The sequence below is a fragment of the Myotis brandtii genome, unplaced genomic scaffold (genome assembly GCF_000412655.1).
Source record: "Myotis brandtii unplaced genomic scaffold, ASM41265v1 scaffold115, whole genome shotgun sequence".
NCBI classification, from domain to species: Eukaryota; Metazoa; Chordata; class Mammalia; order Chiroptera; family Vespertilionidae; genus Myotis; species Myotis brandtii.
Genome location: NW_005353967.1, coordinates 21,363,262 through 21,377,596, shown reverse-complemented (window position 1 = coordinate 21,377,596; position 14,335 = coordinate 21,363,262). Strand labels below are relative to the sequence as shown.

Here is a 14,335-nt window from a genome sequence, read left to right as displayed (position 1 = left end):
GGTGTTGTGTGAGCTGCGGCCGGCGGCGCGCGAAGGGTTGTCTGCGCTGGGAAGGGGGCCCTGGTCCGAACCGGGGTTTTCGGGGAAGGGGGAAGAGCAGGCGTGGGGAGGAGTTGTGGAGCTGGGTGAGGCGGAGATACAGGTGTTAACTTCGGTGGGAGCCCAGAGGAGGCGGGCGAGAAAAGCGCCCCTTGGCCCGGGGTGTTGTGTGAGCTGCGGCCGGCGGCGCGCGAAGGGTTGTCTGCGCTGGGAAGGGGGCCCTGGTCCGAACCGGGGTTTTCGGGGAAGGGGGAAGAGCAGGCGTGGGGAGGAGTTGTGGAGCTGGGTGAGGCGGAGATACAGGTGTTAACTTCGGTGGGAGCCCAGAGGAGGCGGGCGAGAAAAGCGCCCCTTGGCCCGGGGTGCCACCGTCGCGGCACACCGCAAGGCTGGGCTGCCTGCTGCCGTTCGCCTGCACTTGTAACGGTGATTGGGTTGTTGCTAAAAATGAGAGCGAATAGTGACTGTGACCACTGAGGAAGAACCCCTCTTTTTTGTGTGTGTGCAGCAGATCCTCGGTGCCCGGTAACCACTTCCACTCCGAGGGTGAGGCTTACCTTGCCACTGAATGTGCTCTCTCCCTTCCCCAGGGGGTCCAGCCTGGGGAAAAGTCTGAGACCACCTCCCCAAAGCTACTTGGGTTACCTTGCGCACGGAAATAGCTGCGTCAATAACAGGCGAAGGCGCAGGTTTCCCTGTTTGCTTTAGGCAGTGGATACAGCCTTCTCCTGAAAGTTTCTTGTGCCCTGGGGATGGGAACATTTCCTCATCTTCGTGTTGGCAGCGGCACACACAATCCCCATGGGATTTAGGGGTGGCAGGCCTTGATGTAGCAAAACAACAAAAAATTAACGCAGAGATGCTGGGTTTTTTGTTGTTGTTGTTGTTTGTTTTCCCCATGGTATTTTCTGAGGAGGTACATTCAGGATCTTATTGCTGTGACAAGGAATGTAGAACAGACAGCATCATAGCCTGGTTTAGAAACAGCAGTTACTGGAATCAAAGTTTTGAAACAGCCTAATTTGTGTGCATTAATCATTTGATTGTAATATGTCTGATAAAATAAAAGCCGTTAGAGGAGGATGTTTTAATGATTACAGAGCATATGGGATTGAAGCAATTGAAATATGTTGATGTAAAATCTTATTTACTTTGAAGATGGTTGAATTTGAGAATAAAAGTAATTTTAAATTTTAGTTGGATTCCCAGAAATGGCTGAATTTAATCTGTATCCTGATAACTTTTTAAATTGTTAAAAAAAATAGTATCTGAGATACTTAATGAGAAAGTTGGACCTGGTGTGTCTGGTCCTTTGTAGTTCTAATTCTGTGATTCTTTCATGAAAACAAATAATTGTCACTTTTGCTGTCAGATCTACAAAACTGAACACCAAGTAACATCTACTCTTTCTTGTAAGCAAAGTAGTGGAAGTTCTGCTAGATGGTGCTGTTAGATTTAAATATATGTCTTCCATTCATTGTAATTGGCATCAGGAACCTAGACTGGCTCTCCTTATGAACTAAATATAGGTGAAGAGGCCACTTTTGGAACATTGACAATTGCTGTTCTGCGTTAATTGTTGCATTAATTTCTAGGTGAGTATTGTTTGAATCTAAGACAAATACTGAGGTAGATTTTATTTTACAGAATAAACCAATTTACATTTTGGTGGGAGAGTTGATCTGATTGCTGTTTCCCCATCATATTTACTTGGGATATTAATGGCACTATTCTGCAACAGTGTACTAACTTCTGAAGATAGGAATCTTGAGTTGTCTTTGAAATGGATGTCACCAGATTTAAAACAAAAAATTTTTTAAATATATTTTTTATTGATTTCAGAGATGAAGGGAGATGGAGAGAGAGATAGAAACATTCATTGGCCCACTCCAGCAACCCTCTACTGGGGATGGAGCCCACAACCTGGGCATGTGCCCTGACCAGAATTGAACTATGACCTCCTGGTTCATAGGTCGATGCTCAACCACTGAGCCACACCAGCTGGGCTAGACAAACTTTTTTAAGGTGGCAGATTAAAAAGGTACCTGAGCAAAAAAAATACTCTTTTAGTAAGCAAATTAGAATTGTTCTGATCTTAAAAATCATAGAAGTAATTTGTTTTTCAGTAATAAATACATAAATATTTATTTTATTTTAATAAAAACATTCTGAAAAAGGAGTCATTATGAATAGTGGTATGCACATAAACTAAATATAGTAGTTTTATAATCTATCAAGAAATGTGTTTTCTAACAAGAATTCAGATCTTGTTAGCACTTGTCAGATCTACCAAACTAAACACCAAGTAACAAGGTAGCTGACAAGTGCTTACCTGTGTTATTATATCTTTGCTTTCTCTTTCACTAAGAACTCACCATTGGAATATTTGAAATTAACTTGTAGGTTTTACATATTTTTTAATAATTTTAGTATACAGTTCTGAACATAAAAATGGCATCGGGAATATAGTCAGTAATATCATAATAACTATGTAAGATAGCAGGTGATTACTAGACTTATGGAGGGATCACTGCATAAGGTATATAAATGTCTAATTACTATGTTGTACACCTGAAACTTATATAATATTGTAAGTCAACTATAATTAGAAAATAAACTTAAAAAATGGCCAGTCAAGTTAATTACTTATTTTATTGTTTTAAAAACCAGACAGATCAAGTCTATACAAAGGTTTGGATTAGGTTTAATTATAGAGGGAATGATTGAGAATCCTTGGAGGGAGGTGGGATATTTGCGTAGAAATTTAAATTCTGATCTTGTTAGGTTATTTCTCCCTATTTTATTTTACTTTTTTAGCACAGACACAATTGTGATTAAGTAATTATATAATTGGTTGTTTAATGTCTAGTCTCCTCTAAAATGTAAGTTTCTTGAGGGCAAGGGATGATAATTCAAATTTCTTCTCTGAGTTATCCTTGATATTCAGGGTAGTGCCTTCATATGTCAGAAGCACCGAATAAATATTTGAATAAATGAAGATATTAGACTCAAAGGAATTTTTTACAATGTGAAAAAAATCTTTTGACCTCCAAAATGACCTCCAAAATAAGGACTTTAAAAGTTTGAGTTCCACATTCTGTAGCTTAATTGTATTTCAAAAATAGCCAATAAAGGCAAAACAATAATTATTACTTGTCATTCTACATGCCAGCTACTGTGGTCAGTGCTTTATGTATATTTTCTCCAGTTCTCCCAACAATTATGCAAGATAGTGATTTTTTTCTCCATTAAAGAAAAAAGAAAAGTAACTTGCTCTTTACCTGGGTTTCTAACAAAGATTTCTTTAATTTTAGAACCTGTGGTTGAAACTGAAAGATACATTTTTTTTTCTGTATACCAGATTGGCTTCCTGATCTAGGGTAGGATGCTATAGATTTAGGGAACAGCATTACATAATCAGATATAAGAGATTTTAAAGATTTGATCAGATGTGCAGACTTAACCATTGGTTAACCCTGATGCTTATTCCCTTCATTTTGATGGATGGAAGATGTATATGTGGTTTGGGAAGGCACAGAATTTTTAGGGGTGAAAGTTGGAAGCCTAGATAATGAAGACTTTTTGTTTATTCAGATTTTTTCTTCTAGGATAATTCCAGTGCAATGGAGGATATTTTCTCCAAAATGCTAAACAACTTTTATCTAATATGTCATCTTGGTTGTGAGAGTTTTTCTTTGAATTGCTCTCTTTTTTACTATTTTAGAAGTATCCCCCGCCCCCAAAGAGTTTTTGAAGGAACAAACCTAAAGAAAAGAGAATGTGTAAGATGTTAAGAGTTAAATCCTAGCATTCTTTATCTGGGTATTTATCTTGACTCTTAGGAAAGGGGTTAATATTGTAATGTATTTTTACAAAAAAATAAAAAAATAAAAAATGAGAGGTTTATTCCCACACTTTAGCGCTAGTTTGCCCTATAAAATCAATTCCGGATGAAAATAAATCAGTAAATTTTAGTTGCTCTGCAGTAGTGGACCAAATGTGTCCTTTCATCTTCACTTACTCCTAGAAAATAGAATTATTTTGTTTCAAAATTAAAACATACAATTTGGGGCTGGCAGTGGAATACATAGATTGCAGTTTATTAACATCACCCCAACAGTTTAGAGTTGGAAGTAAAATTTGGGAAAAATATACTTTGAATTTAGAATCTTCTTTCTTCCATAGGGCTCATAACTGTTATGTTAATGTTGGTACATAGCATTGAGGATTAATGTACTAGGTTGAAAAGATATGATACTGCTGCTGGGAATATGTAACTTAAAAATATGCATTGAAGATAATTATAATTAGACGCTCTATCCACTGAGCCAAACCGGCTTCGGCAAGATAATTATAATTTTATTGTGGAGTACATGGGAATATTCTCTACTATTGTGTACTATTGTGAATATTCTCTATTATTGCTTTGATAATGGATGGAAATTATATGAAATATTTGCATGCTAGTGGCATGTTGGTTAGTAATATGTGAGCCTTTGTAAATATATGCTGAAATATTACTTTTATTAGTAACTTATTGTTTCCCCAAGGAAGGATTTAAAGTAGCATTGGAGCAATAGAATAAGATATATTGGAGGATATATCTGAAGAGAGTTTGGAATAAAAAAGTCAGTGGTTATATTTAGATTTTAAATTTTGCTTATCAGATTTTTTATATATTTTACATATGCATCATTGATCATGTAAGGTTTTGTTAACATATGTCTATAACAACATGAGTAGGACTGTGTGATTTACTTGACTATTATAGTAAAACCCATATAGTCTACAAAAAGTGATCTGAAGGGTGGTCCACTCATTTTCTGTAATGTTAGAGAAATAGTAAAGGCTATTTTTACTTTTCTTAAACTATATTCATTGTGTGAGAACATTGAAAAATGGGTGAAAAATGGTTCACCCAGGGAAAAATAGAGTTTTTCCAGGCAACTTTTTTCATAGTCCTGCAGCTGCCCAAATTTATGGTTGGTCATAATAGGTAACACAGTTTTTGTCAGAGTTGGTTAATAGTTAAATATTTAGAAAAGTAAAACTAATAATGTTTTTGTAATATTGACAGGACCAAAATTTATCTGTACTCAGAAGACCCTGGGCAGTTCCAGTGCAATGGAGGATTTTGTTAATCCTCAACTGAGGATTTTTTTCCATTGATAGAGTGGAAGGAAGGGGGAGAGTCAGAGAGAGAGAGAAACATCTATATGAGAGACATATTAATTGGTTTTATTGCCTCTTCAGGCTCAGGGGCCTGAGCCTGCAACTGAGGTACATGCCCTTGACCTGAATTGAACCTGGGACCCTTCAGTCCCCAGGCCGATGCTCTATCCATTGAGCCAAACCGGCTTGGGCCAATGGAGGATTTAATATTTGTTCCTTCTTCTTTGTCTCTTCTTTAATAATGACAGAACAACCCTCACATTGTACTTTAAGAATTTTGATTATTCTAGGTTATGTAGAACTGTAAACAGCTTTCTGACAATAATGAACCATTATAGCATCTTAAATCACAATTTAGCTGGAGTGAGCTTGAACCAATGACCTGGAGGTCTCCAGTTTTGATCTTCAGTATTAATTTTTCTTCATGGCATATCAAGTAAGTAGTTTGGCACAGAAAACAATATAGAAATGAAATCTAACAGTTGCTCTTTTTTTCTGCTTTAAAATATTTTTTGTAATTGTAGGTATTAATATAGTATAGTTTTAATTACTAAAATAGTTTCCATTTTTGATTAATATAATCTAAGCCATATTAAAACAGTGATGGAATATTTATGAAGGTAAGATGAAAATTTATATATGGCTCTGTCCATGTAAGTTAAGAGAGGAGTTGATGCTAAAAACAGCCTCTCCCCTGATGTTCATATGGTTATTTTTTCATTAGTGATCTGATAGTTGCCTTGGTTCTCCTTTTTTTTTTTTTTACCTACTTCAAATTTGAGAAAGAACCAAGAGCTACTGATAGAAGAAATCCAGGTAAATATATTATTTTTTAAATGATTTTATTTAAACAGGATTAAAATGAATGTTTTCTGTAAAATAACAAAATTCTAACTACTACATAAAGAGCTTGTGGAGTTTTGTCATAGAAGGTTATTGTTTAACAGTAACAATAACAACGTTATCATTTGAATATTTTGTTTATATTGGCCTTTACTTGCATTGTTTCACTTAATCCCCTTAAGAATCCACTAGACCATAGGTACTATTTTCTGTTAATGTTACAGAAAAAAAACAGAGGCTTAAGAGTTTATGATGTTTTTGGCTGTAGGTATCAAGTCAGGAGATAGAAAATGGCTTAATTGATCAGGACCTAAAAATAAATCTCACATAACAAGATGCTTGGAAGAGGTAGTTTGCTAGTTGATTCAGTGAATCAAGTACATCCAGGGCTCAGGATAAGCTTCTCTGCTGTCCTCATGGTTTCCCTCTCAGGAATGCAACCCACATCCCTGCATCAGATTCCCAGCATCATGTTCTCATACAACCAAGTATAAAGGCAGGGAGAAGAGCAAGGTTCCTCCTTCTTCATGTTTTGTAATCGGCAAGGTAAACCTTTTCTTGAAGTTGCTTAGCAGATATCTTCTTATGCCTTATTGAAGAGAACTGCCATTCCCTCCCCTAAACCAATTACCAGCAAAAGGTTACATAATTGGTTTCAATCAGTCATCCTTCATCCTCTGGGCTGGAAACATTGCTCCCTTGTACCTGAGCTACCTGAACAAAACTGGGGCTATTTGGCAAGAAGATGTATCTTGAGGATATGTTGAGAATAAAATGGGTCCCTGCTTTAATGAAACTTATTTTCAAATTTCAAGGAGAAACATATAATAAGTAAATAAATGTAGTAGGCAATTTCAGATAGTCATAAGTACTGTAAAAGTAATGAGGTAGGGTGATGTAATTTAAAGAGTGACTGGGAGGCTAGGTAGTCAGGGGAAGGTTCTTAGAGAAGGAACCATTTAGGCAGAACCCTGAGTAATATTGAAAGAATCAATCATGAGAAGATTTGGGGTTAAAGCATTTCAGGCAGGTTTAAAGTACCATTGAGGAAGCCTCTCAGCATCAGCATAATTGCTCAGGTATATATAAAATACTGTATGAATCAAGTTTGGAATGAGAAGCTGTATTTCCTGGGGCCTGGTTTTGGTTTTTACTGAGGAATTGGGTGATGGGTCTAGTGTACCTGGGTTTTCCTAGATAATAAGGTTGACTATCTCTTATCTCCCAAACCCTGGAGATAAAGTTGTTCTTAACTAGAACAGTGGGACATGTGGGTTTTATAATAATGTTGGCTATAGAAATAGGTAAGATTTATTGAACACTTAAAGCCTATTGGGTTCACAAAGGATGGTACAACTGGCATAAAATTTTCCAAACTGGATTAGAGACTCTTACTGTGTGCTTTCACAGCAAGCTCTACTCTTCCTTTTGTCATATCTATCATATATTAATGAATTGTGTGATCTTTTAATGTCTTATTTCCCAATTAGATTGGAAGCTCCCCGAGGACAAGAACCATAGTGTTGTCTTCTCCAGTATATTCCCACTGATTATCATAGTGCTTGGAATTCATATTAGGTATTTGTGGAATAAGTGAATTGAGGATTCACAACAGGGTATCACTATATGTAGCTCATTTCTCCCCAGTATTTCTAATATTTGGTACCAGAATTAATGTATAATCTCTAAGAAGTGTTTTCTGTAATATAGGCACTTAGTAGTCTTCCTGTGAATTTTAGGATAACAGATTACCTAATTGTTTTACTATGAAATATGTGTATATCCTATATAATAAAAGCCTAATATGCTAAGTGTCTGGTCATCTGTTCAACCAAAGTGTAATATGCTAATGATATGCTAAGGCTGGTCAACCGCTCGCTATGACATGCACTGACCACCAGTGGGCAAATGCTCCGACTGGTAGGTTAGCTTGCTGCTGGGGTCCAGCCAATTGGGACTGAGCAAGATGGGCTGGACAAGCCCTGGAGGCCCTCCCGTGGTCTCTCCCTGGCCGGCCAACCTCCTGTGTCCCTCCGCACCCCAATCATGCACCAGTGGGGTCCCTTGGCCTGGCCTGCACCCTCTTGCAATCCAGGACCCCTTGGGGGATGTTGGAGAGGTGGTTTTGGCCCAATCCCGCAGGCCAGGCCGAGGGACCCCACTGGTGCATGAATTCGTGCACTGGGCCTCTAGTTTTAATATAAACTTGTATTAGAATAATCTTCTTTTAACAAATTTAATAGTGAAATTGTACTTTATAGTTTCAAGATTTATTTGATTTTGTGAGGTAGGTGAAAATTGACTACTGAGATTTGTAACTGGAAATAGATTTACCCAGAGAGGGTACTAGAGATACTATGTGGCAGAGCTGAATCATATTGAGATTATTTTCGGTTCCAAGTTCAGTGTTTCTTTCATTATAGTACAGCTGCCTCTTTTAAAATGAGAGATTCATGAATATATATCTTAAGTAGGCAGAATCATGAATTCAGTGGTAGTTAAAAGTTTGTACCAATACTTGGATTAAATAGAAAGTATTGCTATAGTGTGCGTTAAGCACAAGTCTATACAATTACTTAACTCCAAATATGCTATATCATAAATAAAGTCTGATTTTTGTTAAATCCTTGTGCTTCTGTTATATAAGTTAATTGGTTTGGGATTTGGGGTAGTTGGGATTTCAAATTTGTGAAGGCTCAGGCTAATTTTGATCAATGAACTATTCTCTATTTCTTACCAATTAGCTTCAATTTGGAGAGCTGGGATAAGGGTAGGGAAAGGAAAGGATTTTTTTTCCTTTTGTACCTGTTTCCAATATAGAAAGGAAAGTCTCTTGATATGGATTATTGATAGAATGTTCTTTTTTTTGTTTTTGTAATGGTAAAATATATATAACGTAATATTTATCATTTAAACCATTTTTAGGTATACATTTCAGTGGCATTATGTGCATTCACATTATTGTGCAACCATCCCCATCTATCTATGGAACTTTTTCATCTTCCCAAACTGAAACTCTTTATCCATTAAATAATAACTCGCCATTTCCCCTTTCCCAAGCCCGTGGCAACCATCATGCTAGCTTCTGTCACAATAAATTGACTACTCTAGATACCTTGTATAAATGGAATTATAACAGTGTTTGCCTTTTTGTGTTCGGCTTCTTTTCTTTCTTAATCTCTCTAGCAACTTCATATGACTCCATTGCTCATTTAAACTATCTTGCCTCAGTGTATTTCATTGCTTATTGTGGGATAAAAACAATGGGAGTTGTGAGGCTGGGGAGTGGGAAGGGAATGCGTGGATAGTTCCATTTTTAGTTGGGGCACAATAAAAGAAAAGAGAGAGGTTAAGGAAAAAGGTTAAGGAAAACATGTACAGCTGCTAATAAGTTGGGCAGAATAACAGCAACCAAAAATGCTCCACAAATAGCTCCAAATTCTTTAGCTGGATTTAAGAACTTGGATGTAATGTTTGTCAGATAGGAGCTTAGATTATCATTTCAGGTAGAGCTGTTTTTTCCTTCTTTCTGTATCTAGAGGCAAAATTATCTGACATACATTACTTCAGTTGGTGAATTTTAGAGTCAGAAATAAAAAGAATAGGAATGTATAATGTCTAGGGAAAAAACTTTCTCCTCTAATTATGAGTCTCCTCTAAGTATTGTCTCTTCCAACCAACATATGGCCTATTGTTTTTTTGTTTATTTGTTTTTGGACTAGGGCATCTGGGAAGTTCCATGTGGTCCATGAGCAATAGTATAACCATATTGAATCTATTACATAGTCATTTCTGTAGTACTGACTATTAGAATAAAATAGAAACAACTCCTTAGTTTTATTTTTTCATTCATCACATGCCATTTGTTGTTTATAATTGGATTGAAATTATGTAATAATTATACTTTATCAGTGCATTTAAGCAATAGCTATTAGGAAACTATTAAAGGTATTTCAATATGCATTTTAAAACCCTGAATTAAATAGATATTATTTTTTTTATTTAGAAATATAGTAGTGGAAAATCCTGAGTAAGGTTTCTTACCATAAAATACATTATATACACATAGGCACACACACACACACGTGTTTGTGTGTGTATATTAGGAATAATTTGCAAGTAGTTTAACCTGGGGAATGAGTTACTAATTCATTTTGAATTCATATTGGTACTAGTTCAGTTATGCAGGTGAGTTGAATGTATGTATAAATTTAGGGCTAGAAAGATTAGGGTATAGGCATGTTTTTATTAAAACATTAAAGGCTGAGATGGGGATATTAACAAGATCATATTATAGCAAGCACTGGCAACAATGCTGCTAGTTGACAAAGTGTTTCTGTGTATTAGATGCTCAGCAAGATAGCTTCCTTAAAAGGATAGTTGGAGAGAGTTTAATAAAGGTGTGTGCAGGATGAAAACCAACAAGGGATGGAGGAACACTCAGGAATTAGCATCAAGGGAAGAGTTACCTGCCGTAGATCTGCAGGAGAAAAGGCAGAGGGCAGTTAACCAGGATCCAGTGAGCACTGTGGTCATTGCAGAAATGTCACCCTCCTGGGGCTGTGGTTTTATGAAGAGGACCACACATACTGTGAAACTCACTGTGAACAGAGGCTGGAGGCCTAGCAAGGAAGGGATCTTCTTTCTTTTCCTGCCCACGCATCAGCTGAAGCCTCCTTTCTGTAGAACCCAACTAGGAGCCAGAGGGCAAGGGAGCCAGGATGACATACTCTGTAGCTGCAGATCAGCCTCCCAGGTCTGAGCAGGGCAGAAGGGTAGGGAGTAGATATGGCAGGGCCAGTGGAGAATGTATAGGAACATTTTTTTTAATGTTTTAAAAATTCAAAACCAAATCTTCTACTTCTTTGTATTGAATGGCCTGAGAAAATAGAGTTTTTAAGTTGGTTTTGTCAAAATAGCATTTAAAATTAGTTTTAAAACCCACTTAACTATATATATAAAAGCCTAAGCGACCATGACAACTGGATGACCGGCCAGTAGCTATGACGTGCACTGACCACCAGGGGCAGACACTTAACGCAGGAGCTGCCCCCTGGTGGTCAGTGCGCTCCCACAGCCAACCTCCTGCAGCCTGCCGACCTCCTGTGGTCTCTCCCCCTGGCCGGCAGGCCCCTGGGCCTGGGTGACACAGCCCTGATCGGCCCCAATCGCCGGCCAGGAGGGACCCCACCTGTGCATGAATTCGAACACCGAGCCTCTAGTTTAATGATAATATAAATTTGTATACATTTTATGAGGTGGGGGATAATATTCCTTCTGCTTTCTGCTGTCTTCTCATTCCTTTATTTGTTTAAGAAATATTAACTGTCTCTTATGTCTGCCTCTGTTGAGCCCTCTTGAGCTGAGATATGAATGACACAGCAGTCTCTGCCCATCAGGAGCTCACTATCCAGAAGGGGCTCACTACCAGTGATTATCACACTGGCTAACAAAGCACTATAATGATATGCAAAAAGTGCTGTGGGAGTGGTGAAAAAGGGTGTTGAATCCAGCCTAGGGCTATGGTAGTCTCAGGAGCTATTTCTAAGAGGATATTTATTAAATAAGGAATACGAATTAGCCGAATTTGGTAGGGTGCAAGTAAAGAATATTCTAGGAGAGAAAAATACAGACACACGGATGCATTAAAGAGTATGGCATATATGGTGAACTGCAAGAAAGTTGGTATGGCTGGATGTGCTGTAAGGAATAAATCTGGCAAATTAAATAGGAACTATTTTGAGAATAACCTTGAGTGACCTGGGGGATAAGTAATTTTAAGCAGAAAAGTGACATCTTCTGAGGTGCAGTTTAGAAAAATCACTCTGGAAGTAATATGGAGGTTGGGGTAAAGGGGGAGACAGATATGCTAGGAAGATATTGTAATAAGTAAGCTACTGTAGTAATATATCATTTTTCTACACCACTGGCAGCCCAGGGGATATCTTAGGATGTAGAGTACATAGGACTTGGTAGGCTAAATGTGGAAATCAGGCTTTCTAAGATGGCTGTAATTGTGGGTAGAAGTTTCAGTCATGGGCTTCAAGGGACTACAAAGGAAGGACAGAGGGGTGTAAGGAGGAAGATGAGTTCAGTTTGAGGTGCCACTCAGACCTAGAGGTGGAGCACCTTGGGAGGAAATTGGATATGTGGTTTTTAAGCTGGGGTGTAGGGAAGTGTGTCTAGGCTGGAGATACAGAATTGAGAAGGAAGGGGGAAGAGAGATAATATTTGTAAGCATAAGGTACCTGTGTGCCAGGCACCTTGTTTGTAAATTACTTTATTCTTTACAGTGCTGTGAAGTAGCTGTTATCATCTGCATTTTAATGATATCGGCTCCATTTTAATGATGAGAAAATGAGAGCTTTAATAGGATAAGTAACTTGGCCAAGTAACACATGTCAGACCTAGAATCTGAACTGAGGTTTAGCTCATTCTTTCTCCCTTTTAAAAAAAATAACTTGCCCTGGTCGGTGTGGCTCTGTTGGTTGGAGCATCGTTCCATACACTGAAAGGTGGCAGGTTCCATCCCTGGTTGGGGCATGTATGGAGGCAATCAGTTGATGTTCTCTCTCACATCAATGTTTCTTTCTTTCTACCTTCCTCTCTCTAAAAATCAATGAAAAAAATATCCTTGAGTGAGGATTAAAAAAAAAAAATCAAAGAATCCTAACATAAAAAATAACTTTATTAAAGTATGACATTTATATAGAAAAGTATACATATCCTAAGTCTATAGACTGAATTTTCACTAACTGAACACACCAGTGTAACCAAGCACCCACATCAAGAAAAATAACATTACCAACACTGCAGAAGCTGCACACATGCTATGCCCTCCTACCTCCCCAACTTTAAGCAGCATAGATTAGTTAATTTGTTTTACTCATTATATATGGCCCACTTTTCTTTGTTTGTCTATCATTTGAAGCCCTGAGATGGGAGTGAAGTCATCTTTATGGGAATGAATGTCAAGGGAGAAAGTGTGAAGAGATAAAGATGGGACTTTGAGGAATACTTAAGGGGTTGATGGAAGAAGAATTTGAGATTGAGACTGAAAAGGAACACTAGGGAGATATGAAGGAAACTTGTAAGGGGATTGGCATCACAGAAGTCAAGGAAGGGGACTTTTTCGACTAAGAGATCATCTGTGACCATAGGGAGGACAGTTTCAGTGGCATGGACCCAAGCTAACATGCAGTGCTTTCTGGAGCTGGCTATCAGGCAAGGAAGAGGAGACATCAAATGTGGACAGCCTCCACTTGGGAAAAAAGCATAGAGAGAAGACCAACTATATCCTCCTAGCCAGAAGAGGACATACTAGTAGATTTTTTACTTGGGTAATTTTGAATGAGGTGGAGCATTAGTTGGGAAACACTGTTTGGTTTTATCCTCTTGTAAAGAGGTTTTGTCAATTACTTTGAACCTTTTTTTAAAAAAATTAAAGATGACAGTATTGGAATGCTCTCAGCAGTGGTCGGCAAACTCATTAGTCAACAGAGCCAAATATCAACAGTACAATGATTGAAATTTCTTTTGAGAGACAAATTTTTTAAACTTAAACTATATGGGTAGGTACATTGTTATTAACTTAATTAGGGTACTCCTAAGGCTTAGGAAGAGCCACACTCAAGGGGCCAAAAAGCCGCATGTGGCTCGCGAGCCGCAGTTTGCCGACCATGGCCTAGGGGACATGGAAGGGAAAAAGAAGGCAGTAGATAAAGTGGTTTTAGCTTTAGTAGATGAGCTTAGAAAGTGACTGAATTTTAAAAAATTATTTTTAGGATGAGGTAAGATACTTTGGTGGGGTTACATTGCTAGCTTTTGTCAATTGTTTCTTAAAAACTTTTATGACTCATAGGAGATTGGGATAAAGGGGACATTTTCAAATCTTGATTGGGAAATGACTTTGGAATAGTTGAAAAGCTTAATAGCTGTCTACTCTGGCAACCAATCAGTAGCATATAACTTAAAGCAAAAATCTGGTGGGAAAGTATTTTAAAAATCTCTCCTGGTTAGCATACTTTAACTCCTTCCTGTAGAGCAAGCATGTCAAACTCAAAGGCTAACACGGGCCAAATAAACAAGGCTTAAGTTTATGTGGGCCACAAAAAAAAAACAACCTTCAATTTTCATAGAAATGAAGGTTTATTTTGATAGAGACATGCTGAATACAAAGGGCTGAAATAAATTAATCGTTAATAACATAAAATAATAGAACATTTTAGTAAAAATTAATATTTTTCTTGAACATTAACTTACCAGACACTGAATAACTGCA

The 14,335-nt window shown here is 37.6% G+C and overlaps 1 protein-coding gene across 10 annotated transcripts in view; it reads left to right on the top strand.

The window, feature by feature from the left end:
- The window catches only part of SSBP2 (single-stranded DNA binding protein 2), a 220,639-nt gene that overhangs the window by 1,083 nt on the left and 205,221 nt on the right, over window positions 1-14,335 (top strand). The window contains exon 2 of one of the 10 annotated variants that reach the window (XM_014550282.1): window positions 5,998-6,027. The exons of the other annotated variants lie outside the window; for them this stretch is intronic. The gene's annotated coding sequence lies outside the window, so the exon portion shown is untranslated. The remainder of the gene's footprint in view (window positions 1-5,997; window positions 6,028-14,335) is intronic. 10 annotated transcript variants of the gene reach the window in all.